Source organism: Phalacrocorax aristotelis, chromosome 11, assembly GCF_949628215.1.
Source record: "Phalacrocorax aristotelis chromosome 11, bGulAri2.1, whole genome shotgun sequence".
NCBI lineage: Eukaryota > Metazoa > Chordata > Aves > Suliformes > Phalacrocoracidae > Phalacrocorax > Phalacrocorax aristotelis.
This window is the reverse complement of record NC_134286.1, coordinates 1,211,387-1,225,556: the sequence shown is the minus strand read 5'-3', so window position 1 is coordinate 1,225,556 and position 14,170 is coordinate 1,211,387. Positions and strand designations below refer to the sequence as shown.

Below are 14,170 nucleotides of genomic sequence, written 5' to 3'. Positions count from 1 at the left end.
AATCTGGCCAGATTAGGAATTGCTACTACTTTTCTAGGAAGTGCAAAGGAGAATGAATAAATCTTTAGCACTTGAAAGTACGTACAAGCGTGGGTGACTGTATGAATATAAAAACAACCTTAATTGTATGAGAACTGTCAGAATGTTTATAAACTTCTAGTGAAGTGACATGAATCCTACTGGAGAAGCCTCAGATTCTCCTGTACACATAATAAAGATATGTTAGGCTAAACAAATCAGTAAAGAGGGCACAGAAAATGTTAAACAGACTCAATATATGTGCTCTTGGCTGCAGTCAGTCTTGGGCTTCTTTATCACTTCTCACGCACCTGAATACTTGGGTGTCTGCCCTGAACTGCAGTCCCATGAGTCCTGCTTTGTTCCTAGTTGCTCCTTCCTGCAGACTGTCCATGGGTGCCAGACATGAAGAATTTGGGAGAGGACAAAGTTTATTCTCAGAAGATATAAAAACAACCCCCATCAGGCAAATTCATCTAACTTCACTGTATAGTATTTTAGCACCCATCATCAGATGTAGCAGCAGCAGACCTTAGTGGAACTGAATAATAATTTTCACTGCTCCACTTGAGATTGGTGAGGGAATACTTCTTTTAGTGGTGCTTTTAATCTTAAAATTATTTTCTCAGAAATAGCATTTTTGCATTTTATTTACATACATGCAAATAGTATTTGCTTTTCCAAATTAAATAGCTCTTTTCATTTGCAGATCACAGCACTCAGCAAAGAACGGAGTATACCTCAGTTTGCATCGTACAAGTGAGCTGTCTTGAGAAAAAAGATGAATGAGAGTATCTTTGAGGTCTCAGAAAGTATTCCCCCAAAAGGAGACAATTTCCAGGTGCTCTCCAGCAGAGCCTTTCTCCACCAGGGGCGTTCTTAACTCATTCATGCTCTGACCTCAGTGCTGACTGCTCACACAGCTGTGTTTGAATGATGCCACGCTATCTCAGCTCTGAGCCCCGCTGATGAAGGAACGTGGTCCTGGCCAACAGTGCTGTTATCTCGGGTCCTGGCTCACCTGCTCTCTTCAACTGTGGCACTCAACTGCTGCTCCATTTCTAGACCCAGACCCAGCACTTCTGTCAACACACCTCGTTCCAGAGCTACAGTGCTAACTTTTATCCTCCATGCCAAATTAAAGAGTGGCTAAATGCTGTGAGTAAGCTTTCCACAAACACCAAGATGAGAACTACATTATGCATTGAACTTGAACAAAACAAGTACTCAAGAGGAGCTTGTGCTCTGGTGGCTAAAGCCTTGGCATACTTTCCAATACTAAAACCTGCACTTGTGGTCAAAGATAAAACAAATGCCAAAATGAGTGACAGCTCAGGAACATACAGGGTATTACAGCCTATGAAAAACTCCTACAGCACGCTCATTCTAAGGAAGGCACAACACTGAATAGTGTTTGCTGTGTCCTGTGCTTGTGAGACTTTCATCTATCCGTTTCACCATTTTGCTGAAAAAGCAGTGATCTAACCAGGGAGGATCTAGAAAAGAAAAATCTGCTGCTTAGGGATTTTAAGGGAAAAGTTTATGTGAAGGAATAAAAAAAAAGGATTGAACTGGGAGATCACAACGTGTATAATCCTGCCCTCTGCCTACTTCTTGCAGAACACGAGTGTAAGCACTCAGGTAGAAGGGAAATTATAACAGTCCAGTAGGACATATCTAGGAGCTGTATGCTGAAAAAAAAAAAAATCAGGAAGAATCTGAGAAAAATGTCTTAAGACTGAGGCGTATTAGGCTGCTAATTGTTTCCTGAAAAGAAGTGGTGGAAGCTTCATCACCTGGGAAATTTTAAACTTTTCTCAAGCAGATAATGCAAACTGTCCCATAAGAACCAATTTGGTGCTATCCAAGCAAAATGGATTAGACCTATCAGCAGGTCTTTTCTATATTTAATTTCTGTGATGTATTTACGGAATGCTTGCCCATGTGCCAAACCACAGAAAAGTCTTTACACATTCCTAGTTTAAAGAGTCCTTGCTGCAAAGCCCCAGATCCTCATGCTCTCCAATTTAGATTCCAGCAGCAGCACAGGCTTCAATCAGTGTTGAAAACTGTTGGCTCCACGACTATTTTCCATTCAGCTGCATCATTGTTTGAGTAAAAAATCCCATGTAGAGGTACAGTCTGGAGAGAAAATGGGTGTTGGCCTTGTTGGATTGACTTCCACGGGGCAGATGAAACCTGGTTAAAGGCTGAAAGAAGAAAATTGACAGGTTCCTCATGCACAATTAGAAAAAGTGTAGCTTAGTTTCCCTTGCGGGACCGTGTTCCTTTATTACTCGAGGAGTGACTGCTGGTGAATAAGCCAGAACCTGAAAATTACAAAGGGCTAAGGCATTCCAAGAAAATCAAAGTCTCATCATGGGCAATTAACTCATCATTAAAGTAGGCTGAAAGAGGGCGATAATTAGAGCAGTCTGATTTTGTCAAACTCCCTGAGCATATTAAAGTTGATAAGCTGCTCCGACAGTTTGCACATAAGGTCAAGAGAAGGTGGAATGGAACTGTGTGGCCATCCCAGACCAATCTAAAGCCTTTTGCACTGTCTTTGTCTTTCTATGTGTCTTCCCTTCATGCTGGGCACGTGTGTGTTTGTAAGCACAAGCATGTATCACTTTTCTGAGGCCTCTGTTACCAATCCTGACAATAATTATACACTACACTGGCATTTTCAGCCTTTTGCCTCTGTTGGTGTTTTAATCAGTTTTAGTACAAGTACAGTATCCTCTAAGAACATTCTCCATGGATCTATCTAGCATAGGGTTGAAAGGCCCAAGCAGTGGATTTAAAAATGATCAGGGGTTGCAATGTTGTAAAAATTGCACAGCTGAAATACAAAGGCTTCTGCTATTTCTCTTGGGAGCTTATATCTCAATCTCACTATAAGGATGCTTTGCTTGTTAAGTTACTAGTTAGTCTAGTGTCCCTTTTGCACAATTTTCATATTTCTCTCAGCTGTAGTGTTCCAACAAAAATATGTAATTTCTCTCCAGCATTCGTATCTCCAGGTTTGTGCCTGTGCTGTCACTGTGCTCCTCCAGTTACCCTTTGCTGAGTGTGCAAGGGCTGCATGGTGTGCATCTCGGTGTACAAGTCAGCCAGGTCATTTCATTTCCTGGATTAGGATCTATAAAAAGTCATATTCCTGGAATCAGAAACCTCCCAAGCCCATCCTGTGCCCAGTGCGACACAGGCGCCTTGCTGCAAGAAAGCCTCTCCGCCCCCCTTTTACAAGAGCAGTAACAACAGCACGTGAGTCAAAGAGCCCATGTTAAAAATAAATTACAAATTTTAAATAGAACAATTTCCCTGTCCCAGTCCAGGGGAATTCGGTGCTGTGAATTTTTCCTGTTTCCACTGCTCATCTTCTTCCCCCTCGCAGGATCCTGGCATGGAGCATGCGTGCAGCCCAGCAGCTGCCGGGGGCTGTACACCATCCCAGCCTGTCCCTCCTTCCTCATCCCTTCCCCTTCTCCATCCAGGCGGAGATGTGTGCTCGGGGGCCTCCAAGGGACAGAACCCTCCTCGCTTTGCTTTGGCCCTGCTCCAGGTCCCCAGCGCCTTGCCAGACTGGCCCTCCCGGGGTTTGCTGCAAGGGCAGAGGGGAGCTGGGGGAAGCCAGTCACCCACCACCCTGGCAGGAGGAAGAGGGAACCTCTGTATCTGTCACCCTCTCCATTTTTTTGAATCCCCACGCTTACCTTGGGAACTGCAGGAAAAAACAACATTTCTGGCCATTCCTGTGAGGGGCTACAGTTTTGCCATCTTAAAATGTGCTGCTTGCATTGGTGCGTGCCTGTCACAGCCTGCTGGGGACTCTTGCTGGGGACCTGGAGGGGAGAGGGGACCTCGCTGGCCACAGGTGTAGCGCAGCACTGACATCGCACTGCAGATGCAGACAACTCCCTTCTTTCCTCCCACTTTTATTTAGATCATTAAACCTTTGCAAAACAGTAAAGATGGTCCATCCTCTCAAGTCTGTTTTTTGCAGCGAGTGCCTTACATGGAGCTGAATGGTGGCATCACTCACACACCCAAATACCTAGATTTGTATAGGGTTGAGGTAAAACTTAGGCATTGGTGAGCTCTGCTGTGTTTCTGCTCTCATTGCCCCAGGCTTGCCAGCACTACCTTCTGTGGCTTTGTAGATATGCACAGTGGAAACCATTTCAGGCTCTGGGGTGGCTGACACATGTGCACCACTTGCTGGCACTGTTTCTTCTCCTTAAAAGGCATTGTTTTGAAATGCCATTGAAAATTATCTTGATTCTTGCAGAAGCTGGAGGACCCCTATCCTGTGCCACTGGCTGTTTGGGGAGGAAAGAAGAAAAACAACAGCTCAAAGTATTCGCTTTCCCTTGAGAAGCCCTACATGTCCCAGCACCGTTTGCAGAGCTTCGGGCCTTGGTGTGTGTCAGAACTGGGGGGGACCACGAGATCTGGAGGAGGTCCTCAGGGCCTGGAAACATGGCTTGGCAAACTAAAACCCTTCATTTTCATGCCCTGCTCCATCCAAACACATTCAACACCTTGTCCTGCCCTGGTCAAGACTCTAGCCTCATGTCTCACACAGAGAAGCCAGTCATACAAAAATGAGCAAAAGAGTACATCTCTCACAGAAGGCAGAACGATGGTAGAGCTCTTCATGAATTACCTTTTATTCTAAACAATGAAATAGTTTGCACTGTTTCCTGTGATGAGCAATTGCACTTACTTAACCTGCTCCTGAATTTACTCAGTACCAAAGGCTCAGAGGACCTGCTTATCTTCCAAGCTTTGATGAAGGTGACTGTACCCTAAGCCACTCTTGCTTTACTACCCATCCCAGTACATGGTAGCTGCAGGTTTTGAAGTATGGCTATGTCCTGAAGTTACTCTTTCATGTTGACAGGGAAGGCTGAATAAGTCACAGTCTAGCTTCGGTGGATGTGTTTAGTGCTGATAAAAAGGGTCTCCGCAACTGTGGAGGGCGATGGTTTCTGCTTAGCTGTAGTAGAGGTACATGGTTATACCTGTGCAGCAGAGGAGGGCCTGACAAACACTCGCCTATTTTCTATAACCAGTCAAGCAGATACTGGCTGATCATGCTGACTTTGGTTTGACCCAAGCAGACGATGGACTGCATCAAAGCTGTAGCTGCAGTCAAAAGGCTTCTGGAGAAAGGAAAATACCACTTACTGATATGCTCATCGCAGCGCAGCGTTGGAAGGGATTCACCTTCACTGTCAACATGCCACCTCCGCTCCTCAGCTTCTTTATAAGCCCAGTTTCAGGAGTTATTTCACATCCCTCACGAGTAGCTCCCTTTATCACAGCAGTAATATGGCCAGTCTTTCCTTCAGGAGGGTGCACGTGGTTAGAGGCAGGGAGAAGAGAAACAGTGGAGGACAGGAGACACATCCAGCCAGTGGACGGGTGCTAACATCCACCACCGGGTGCGGAAAAGCAGCCAAAGAGCTGTCGGGCCGTAAGGTGGTTTTGTGAGGGGCTGTGTAAGCGAGGTTTCAAAAGACAAAACGTACTGAGCTTCATGGTCCCTTTTTATAGGCCAGTTTAATCCATAGGGGACACACTGCAGGGGAGAAAAATAAGATGCGATCTGATGCTCTCGAGAAATTAAGAAAGCAGAATTCCTCCTGAGCTTTACCCAATACTTTACTGACCTCCTGCTCTAGCCCGTCCCTCATTAAGAGGGATGTCAAAGGCCTTGACACTGGTGACAAGCTCTGTACAGGCAAAGATGTCTCTATTCATTGCAGGTCTGGAGCTCAACTTTGCAATGTTTGTGCGATGACATTTCTGCGAACTGCTGGGCTGCTGACGCTCCCTGTTCTGTGAAATGGAAGCTGAGAGGCATTGTGTAACATCTGCCCTTTGATTTGCATGAAATATTCATTGCAGGCAAGCTCCCACCCAGACCCAGAGGTACAGGCGCACCCCTCCAGGCGTAACCGGACCTACAGTGTGTGATTAAGAATTCATGTCCCAAGGCTTTCTAAATGTCTTTAATTTTTGTGGGGTTTCCCCCTCCCTTCTTTGCACTAGTGCCACACGCTTCCTTGGGTAGGAATTAGTACGAGAAAAATATAATTATAGCGACAGACAAGCAGAAACATCTGTCAGCCAAATGGTCTCTCAAGACCGAGACTCCAATTTTCAGTCTATGAACGGCACTTTGTGTGTCCTGCCAGGGGGTGAATCTGGGTGGATGCCCAGGAGTCAAACAAGAGCCAAGCAGAGAAAGCATCAGCACAGCCAGTAATACAGGAAAAGGCAGAATTTTTGTGGAATCTTCACTCTTTCCTGCTGGTTTCCTGCTTACTACATGTGAGCAACAGAAACAGCTTTTGTATTGGAAACTGAAGCACAGCAGCTATTCTGGGACGACCAGATTGAGAAAAATAGCCCGCGGATAACCCACTGCCACTAACCTGGCTTTAACCTTCGTTGTGATACGCGATTCAGCTAACAACTGCTCTGATTTCCAGGAGTTTGGTCAAAGGTCTCTTTATTTTATTTCTCTCATTCCTTTGGTAAAAGCCTGCCAGCCATCCAGCATCGGGGAGGGTGGGCACGCTGGAAGTCAGTGCCGTTATCAGACCCGCTGCTCTCACAAACATGCACACAAGTAGCACTGCCTGAATGGGTTTTCCCTCTCATGGTCATAAGAGTTTCTGTTTATTGATATACGTTGATCTATGTGGTATATTAATTCAGGAAAACCTTTATCTGGAGATCTCACAAGCCTTTTTTTGGTGCGAGGACTAATGAAAACCTTTCACTTGAGTATCCTGCTGTTGAAGAATGAAAATTAAGATGGACATTCACCAAGATGTGTCTTTCATTGTGTTTTAGACTTGGTTTGGCAGTGAAGTGGCGTGATTCACGGCAAACACTACATCCAGCACTAGGCTGGTGTAAGCTATGTAAGTGTGTGTTTTTATAAAGAGATTACATTTATCTCAAAGCTAGAAGGCTGGTGGGGGAACTTTCCCAGGGTCCTGACAGTATTTTGCATAGAAAAGAGGAAAAAAAACCTAGACAAAACTTTACAAAATTATATCATACTGCAGTTTTAAAATGGCTTGCACTACTAAAACCTGACCAACCTGAGAATAAACCTCAATCAGACTAAATGGGTCTGCTTCTTTTGAAAGAAAACAGTCCATGCCCCATCCCAAGAAACTGGCCTACAAGCAAGTGCCAGAGGGACAGGAGGCTTGGGAGAGAATTCGCTAACCAGCTCTCTGTTATCGTTATGGCTCAAACGTGATTAATTCCTGTGGAATTTGTTGTAATAATATTAGTCCTGGAGACCTCATTTTTTATACATGTTACTGCCATTAGGACTCCAATATGTTACCTAGAAGATACTGAGCTCGTAGCCATCTGTGCTGTGCCTGCTGTGAGGATATCTGGACCTCCTCACCTGCAATTGCTGCCCAATCCTTCCCCCTTGGCAGCTGAGGCTGTCAAAGGAAAACTATTGGTGATTCAGGTGGTTCGGGACTTGCCCAATGTCCCAGCATGTTTAGACTTTGCTTTGCTCCTCTCACTGAGAAATCCCTGCATTGTTTAATTTGTCTTTGTTGAGTTTTGGCATTCACTTTTTTGTCATCTTTCATCAGCCTAGTCAGATCTCTCCTTTTTATCCATCTTCTTATCTCTCTCTTCTGATGGATACTGGGGTCTGCTGACCTGGACTGTTCCTTCCATCCACAGCATGACTCTCATTTGAACTTGATTATTACAAAAAGCAGGAAAGATTAAATCAGTTTAAAACCCTCTTTTGTTTGCCAAATGTAGATGGGATGATCACAGCTACTATCAGAGGTTGCTGGACTCTGTTCTTCTACCCAGGGTTTAGAACAGTAATCCATTTTCAATGAAGTGACCCCTACAATTCCCTCTATACTCTCTAACGCTCATGCAGTTAAACAAGGTTTGCCAGATACTTAGAGTCCGATTAATGCACTTTTCTTGAGTTTGAGCCCTGCTCCTAAAAGTTTCCCACTTGCTGTGTGCATCCAGCAGGTCCAGAAGACTCCTGTGTGGGTGCCCAGCGCTGGAGAAGACCTTCTGACTGTGCGTTGGCAGGACCCAGGGCTGCTCCGTGCTTCACGAGATCCAGGCACACCCTGTAATTGCGTACCTTGAGCTACCTTGGTCCCTACGCTCACTTTGCAGGTCTGCGCTATAAGGTTAACACACACTGACTTCACAGTGGTTGAAAAACTTCTTTGGCGTCTGCACCGTGAGATATATTATTAACGATTGATTTCTTTGTCCTCCCAAGGACATTTTGTCCTGTTCTCTCAATGTGCTCTGCAAACATGACTTAATGCATTTCCCTTGGCTTCATTTCATGTCGTCCTGTTTAATTTTAGCCTGTTTCTGAAACCAATGGGATGAAACTGTGCAAAAGGACATTTAAGATTGAAACTCAGTTAGAAAAATGTCCTAGCGCCAAGTTCTGTAAAACCTTGGCAGCATTTCCCAAGGTGAGGGGACGGAACCCCTGCCGCTTAAATCATGTTAATCTGGGCTTGGTAAGAAGCTTGGGAATGTGCTGCAGGGAACCATGCTGGTTCCCTCATGCTGGGCCAAAGTGCCTGTCCACTCGTACGAATCTTCCCACCCCCCGGTGTGAGGCTTGAAACAGGTGCCGCAGCGGGCAGACTTCTCTTTGCTGTCTCCCTTTTGGAAAATAAGAGAGTTTGATTTTCTTCTGCCCTCACATTCCATGAACAGTCCCTGGAAGAACTGCCTGGTAGAAATATCTAAGAAAACATGAACTCATGTCAAAGCTCGCCGAGAACAAATAATAAATTAGGGAATGGTAGCAGAAAAGGCAGTCCCTTGGTAATGGCCATCTCACTGGGAACAGACTCACCCCATATGAGCCAGGGGTATTCACCACGAAGGTCAGGTTCCGACTAGTGCATCTGAGCTGGAGCTGCCTGTGGAATGACCGCACACGGAAGATGTGTTCTCAGGCTGGAACAAGCAAATAGTTTTAAATAGTGAGTCAAATAGAGAAAATAAGGTGTGGGGGGGGCTGGGCTGGGCCGGTCCGGACCGACACACACAACAGGGTAGGAACAGAAAACTCACAGAGGGTGAACTGTGTTGAATACATTACTGACTGCGAGCAATTCCTGCTGGTCTCAAGAGAAGAGAACGAGCTGTTGAAAAAATTATAATGTCCGTCAAAACACATTAAAAGTCTTTGTTCTTAAATGCTTTTTCTTTTAGCTTAATGACCCTGAAATGGTTTTAGCTACTTTTCCCCCAAGTGTGGACCACCCTGGATTTTAGGAATAATCAGCAATGATTCCCTCCCATTCCCAAGACTGCTCACATGGCACTTCTGTTCCCTACTAATAGTGGGAGCAGAGTAGCTTACTGGGCATTCGAAGAACAACCAAGGCAGCCCTTCAAAACCTTCATCATTGCATGCAGCCCTGCTCCCACTTGCCTTAGTATCCACAAAGCCCGAGCATGGCACCACCGACGGTACCTGTGATGCTTGAGTGCTGCCACTCTCTGTGGAGAAAAGCCTCCTCCTGCTCTCCTGGTGGCAACGCTCTGCTTGCTGCACAGACCTAGCATGCCCTCCACATCCCATTCCTGCCCCAACCCCTCACACCATGTGCGACACTTCGTCACGCACGTTCTTGTTCTTTTGTATCAAAGCAACCTCCACAGTAGATCTACCCCTCTGTGCTGCTTTAGAGAAGGATATAAATATTACAGTGCTTGAATCATGCTACAGCAGCTGACGGTCACTGAAAAAGAAGAGACAAAGAGCAGTGCAGGAAGGCCCAAGGTGTTCTGATGCTCCGGGGTGTCCCAGTTGGCAGATCAATGTATAAACGACATACTTCCCTGATCACATCCCTACAGCTTCAGTTGATTCCCAGGCTGTGCCTACACTGCTGAACAAAACATTGCCAGCTTGAGAGCTTAAGCGCCGGACCAGTGACCATCTCTCCTGCTCAATTATTAGCTCACACCCTGGCAGTATTTTAGCCTCTGCTAATAATACTCTCCAAAATGATGCCTGAACATTGCTTGGACAATATCATAAATCAGGAACTACTGCCAATAGGCAGCACGGGCAAGCCTAGAGTTTCATGCTATGAAAACAGTTCTCTGATGGATTGCAGCACAGGATGTGTGTTCTTGCATGTGCTTTGAACTGAAGAAAAACTCACATGAAAAATTAAGGCTTATGCCTTAGGACCACAAGGCCTCCACGTGCTGGAGACCAAGGACTAAGAGCTTCATAATGCGAACGCAACCAAATCCATGCTGTCTGACCCCAGGGCTCAGGGAATGGACTGCTCCATTCAGTGTTGCGGGCAGAGTTTGGTCCTGGCTGGTGAAAGCAGTGTGATGGGGAAGGGCCGTGCCCTGCTTTGTGTGAGCCGCCTGCGCTGTGGCCACGCATGTCTGCCGCGTGGGAGGTGCTGCCTTCGCCCCGCTTCTCCAGGCTGCGCGGTGGGGTGGCCGGCACGTCGCCTCCCGCCTGCCGCGGCTGGGCTGCGCCAGCCAGGCCACGTCCAACCAAGGGCACCCAGGCTGCCCGGTTGACTCTGCCATCCGGGGGTGCCCCAGGGTGCCGCCGTGCCATGCCATGGGCTGCAGGTTAGGAGGGAGGAAGCTTTGCTTTCGGAAGAAAAATGCTCCTTGAAAACCTGATGAAGGCCAGCCAGAAATGAAAGAAAATGGGAAACAGTCCCTTTGTGCCACTTCAGCCTTTACTGGACCTTATCAGAGTCTTTTGCTAAAACATTTCGGTCAGGCCCACAGCTGAAATACAGAAGGTTTTAGAGGTATTTGCCTTTCAAGTTCTCTCTGCCACAAAGAGTTTTCACCACGGTGGTCCCCAGGACCTCCTGAGAACAGCCTGCTGGCAGCGGCGGCAGGCTGGGCTCCGGGCAGCGCTGGCAGCGCCGCCCCGGCAGCAGCTCCCACGGCCGCCACAGCTCCTGCCCTGGCTCAGGCCTCCCGGGCCCTGGAGGACCCAAGCCCCCCTTCAGATGCAGCGCCCGCCTCCAGCTGCGCTGCCTCAGCCCCGGCGTCTCTCCACTGCGCTGCGAGAGGGAGGGAGAGGAGAGCCTCATGTTAGCACCGAGGCCGAGGGCCAGTTCTGCCTGGCAGGTTCCTGCCAAAGCCAGCGGGTCTAGAGGAGGTACAATCTCACCGGTCAAAGGTTTTCAGTGTGTGGCAAACTCAAGAGAGACGCTATAGCCAGGGTTTTGTTGGAAGTAAAATGCTTCCAAGCTTTTTTATATGAAATAAAACAATAGGGGAAGACAAACTTGCTTTCAAGCTACGGTCACGGTGTGTATATGTGTAAGCGTGTGTCCGCATAAAGTGAGAAAAGGTTTAAAAGACAAAAAAACCCTGAACTCTCAGGCCATGTGAAGAAAGAAATGTATTTTATTTTTCTCATGGGAACATGATGCAAAAGGCTAAGAACCAACAGCTGAAAGAAAAAAGTATCTGAAATATGCATTTTTTTTTTTGGTCTTCCCATGTTTTTGCAAACGAAAAATGCTACATATGGAAAGAAACTGGAGAACCCTTTCACTTTATCAAATAAATGAAGGGAAATTTGAGGAGGACCATGCCCCACTCAGCATGCATATATATTTCTATTGATCTCCAAAAGATTGATTAAAATAAAAAATGTGTCCCTGAATAAAGAACAAAATGTTTCAGTCCCTGAGAAAACGACATGGCAAAACACATTTTCATTGACAAATTGCACCACTGCCAGTGTGACTGGGGAGCTGCTCAGAGGGGATGAATGACCTCCGGGTAGCTGTGAACGGGAAAGCTTGTGGGACCCTGGGAGCGAGAGCCAGAGCCCGGCACAGACCGGCAGGGGAGCTCCAGGTGTGCTGCAGGAGTGAGGCGCATCAGCACGGCCATCCAGCTTACGGAACAGGCACTGCCCTTTCGTCTGCATTAGCCTGTGCTCTCCCTCCCCGTGTGCTCATGGGAACGCGGATCCCCACTGTGAAGTGCAGATACTCCTGATGATTCAGCTCAGGTGTTCTTGCCGAGTGACACCATCTCTGTGGGCTCCACTCTGATTTGCAGCTGCTGTCGTGCTCTGCAGCCCAGCCAAACCTACCTGTTTGCACTTATTTATAGAGACAAATGCTAGTGCTGCTCTTCCCAGGGCTGGCTCCTCTCCCTTGGGATGTGAGCAGCTTGTGGGTCAGCTCGGGCTGACCTTACCTTGCTTCACATCCTCTTGGCCTCTGGCCCCTTTCCTGTGGGACATTCCAGCGGTGAGTACTCACTCACACCACGGCTGACGCCTCGTCCGCATGCCCAGTGCGGGCTGCGTGGCGTGGTCTTTTGCTCACCTATCCCTTTTGCTCATTTCTCCTTTCTCGAGACATAAATAGCATAAAACTTGTTATGGCACTCATCCCAGCTGGCAGCACCTGCAAACCTTGTGGGACTGTAACTGCCAGAGAGAGAGAAGGACCTTTGTGAGGACCAGGCTGAAGGATGCAAAGCCATGCCAGTGGGGGAAAGATGGTAGAGCTGATGTCTGTGCGTTGACAGTCAAAGCTGCCCTGCCTCTGTGTGCCGGAGGTCTGCTTTGCCACTGCAGAGTGGATCCTGTACCTGTCCTTGTGAGGACTGTCTATTCACCGTCAGTTGCCTCTGACCCCTAATGTAAGTTGGGAAGGTTCAGTGTGCACCTCCCGGTCTTGGGGTGCAAAAACCATACAGGCAGGAGCCCGTGCCTTCCATTAAGGCTATGATGGGGAGTATAGACCACCTTTGGAGGTCACACAAAGTACAATTCTAGAGAAGCTTTGCATGAGCTCCAAAGGGGCCTAAGAAGGAGCCACCCAAAGTGATACGGGCAGTTTAGAATCTTCTGAAGAGGAATCAGAAGGACAGTAGTTATGCTGTGTAATGCAGGCATCTCCAGTGGAGCCAAAGTTGGAAGCCTTGACTCTCTCTGTGATCCACGCAGGAGGGAAGGTCTTTCCAGAGGCCAGCTCGGGATAGGCAGCAGTTATGGTGCATCTTCTGGAGGCACTCCTAGGCAAAATGGGATCTACACTTCCACATCAATGATGTGCCTAGCGAGGGAGCTTGGCTCTTAGCTTCGGAAGTTAAATCAGGTGCCTGGCATCAGACTGTGGAAACAGTAGGAGTAATAAGTTTTAGGTGTGTTAATTAGGCGCTGAGCAATTTAAAATCATCACTATATTTAAGATGCATTTGCCATGGAGGCCTGGGGCTGTCATCAACAGTTCAGGGCTCAACTTGAAGATCACTTGAGCTCTAACCTCCTAGTATCCGTACCCTCCCTTGTACGCTCCCTGTTGGACCTCTGCGCTGCTCTCCCACTGGCCTTATGCCATAAGGGACAGGAAAGGTGGCAGCATGGAGGGGTTTAAGCAAGAAGTTGATAAGGCAAGACTACCTCCAGTTACTTTCCCTGGGTGCAGTGCCTGTATTTACCTGTTTTCTAGAAGAAGCAGAAATGTTTGTTTCTCCCCCTCCTGCTCTCCTGATTTCTCTGTCTCTGAACCCTAAAGAAAGCAATTAATTACCCCTGCCAATGGGAACCAGAGGCAGTGCTTGCACCAAAAGAACAGTCCACTTCTTCAAGTTTTCTTTCTTGGTGTCCCTACTTCTCTGCTGCCTGCCTGCCTGCTGGGGAAAGCCATCCCCGCTCGCCTCTGTGCAGTGGCTCAGCGAGGCGACGGATGCTCGGCAAGAAGGAAACCTGGTGCAGACACGCCATGTGCCCTGCGACCAGGCATCAGAGCAACCACGGGCGCTGCCAGCGTCTCTGCTCACGGACACTCCCAGGACACGCTGTTGCTGGTGGTCTCTGAAAGCACGTTGTGCTTTAGGGAGAAGTGCCAGGTTGAGGCAGGCAGCAGCTGTGATGATTTTGATCATTGCTGGGTTTGGAGGCTGACAAGAACCCAGTTCCTTAAGATTACTGTTATTCGCAGATCCTTCTTTGTTTTGTTTTCTTAATCCGGTCCTAGCAGAATGCTGTAGCTGACATAATGATACCAGAGGTCACATTTTCACTGGTAGGAAGGCGATTCCCAGGGCAAAGAATTCAGCAGCGCTC

General features: G+C 47.5%; 1 long non-coding RNA gene across 1 annotated transcript; it reads right to left on the bottom strand.

Moving 5' to 3' along the window:
• Window positions 1-11,462: 11,462 nt before the first annotated feature.
• Window positions 11,463-13,893, bottom strand: LOC142063143 (uncharacterized). Its single transcript, XR_012662649.1, has 2 exons — window positions 13,543-13,893; window positions 11,463-13,214 (listed from the first exon to the last, which is right to left on the bottom strand). It is a non-coding gene; the product is annotated as an uncharacterized LOC142063143 (long non-coding RNA).
• Between the last annotated feature and the right edge of the window lie 277 nt (window positions 13,894-14,170).